This window comes from Lipotes vexillifer, unplaced genomic scaffold (genome assembly GCF_000442215.2).
Source record: "Lipotes vexillifer unplaced genomic scaffold, Lipotes_vexillifer_v1.1 scaffold559, whole genome shotgun sequence".
NCBI lineage: Eukaryota > Metazoa > Chordata > Mammalia > Artiodactyla > Lipotidae > Lipotes > Lipotes vexillifer.
In genome coordinates, this window is record NW_006781351.1 from 1209049 (window position 1) to 1210646 (window position 1598).

The following is a 1598-nucleotide window of genomic DNA, read 5'->3' on the forward strand; positions in this document are numbered from 1 at the left end:
GGCAATTGGAATATTTTTTTTCAAAGAAGTACATGAAACTTCCTATGCAGAAAACAATGAACTAGACGAAAATAACGATTCTAAGTAGATGATATTTAGTATCACCAAGAAGCCAAGTGATAGACAAGCACAGCCCTTAAGGGTCCTTGGCTTCCTATTCATTTTCTGCCTTACCTATATTGTAAATGTAATCCCATAACAATTCACTGATTCTTGACACTAAAGATCTTTTATTTTCTCATGATGCCATGCTGTGAGGTTGTTTGGAAATGCCAATTATTAAAATATTAAATCAAGTAACTAGTATATACTTTAAATGAATTTAGGCATACAGACAAAATCTACATGGGAAAAAAAACAATATATTTACTGTTCTTTTGTTGAAAGATGGTATCGATTTGTTGTTTCCTCTGTCTATTAATGTGAATGAGTGTGAGTAAAGCCACACTACACATCACTCACAGTCTGCATTCTGAATTAAAACTCTCTCATGATCAAGGTCTCATTTTGTTTAGTATTGGTGACATATTTTCACAACTTTCTCATCACTGGCACCAGGATGTAAGGATGCAGTTGCCTGCAGCTCACATACTCTCTGAGAATGACTTTAGGTCAGTTTGTGTCTCCACCAACCTTGCCAAAGTAATAATGACAGACCTCTGAAACCATATCCACAAGCATGCAGGAACCCAGTCATGAGTTTACACCAAGTTCGTGACAGTAGACAGCTCGGAGGAAATTAGTTCATGTAGAACACACCACTCTTCATACTTACTCAACACTGAAAACCACCACAGGGCAACTACAATGACAACATTCTGACCAAGAGTAATTTATATTTGTATTACACTCCATAATAAAATATTTTCCCAAAGATTATTTCACTTGTTTTTCAAGTCACCCTCTGAGACAGGCAGACCATTTTACAAATCACTTGAGATCAGTCATTCAATTTTTCATAATTGGAAAATACCTACTGGGTTTCTCCACCTGAATAATGTTTACCGTAAGACTGAAAATCCAGGAGAGCTCGTAATATACTAGTAAACGCTAAACCATAAACCATAGTTTGACATAACCCAATGAAGCACACTGGGGATCTGCTAGAACTACTACATTCTCTGCTGATGAAATTCATAGATGAAATTCATCTATCAGCCAAATACTTGGCCCTGTCCCACGTAGCAAGAAATGACATTTCCCTCTAGATCAAGGGATGCCACTAGCAAGTGAAAACAATGTAGTCACACAATCAAATTTGCTTTTTGAATATATCAAAATGATATCAGTACCAAAATATATTTGAGATTATGTAGATAAAAAAACAGAGGACCGAAGGTTACATTTTATCAAGTTCCTATGGTAGCATACTAGCTCCATAGTTACTAGCAGAGTCAAGGCTGGAACTTGCTTCTAACCTGGAGTCCAGAAATTAGCGTTTCAGAAACGTGAAATAATTCATCAAAATGGTAAAAACAGAAGCATCTGTGGCCGATAAATTAAAAGTCAAAGAATTTCTGTAATTCACCAGTCTAGCTGAGAATTTAATTATTGAGAGTGTGAGGAAACCACACTACCCACATAAGCAGTCAGCAGGA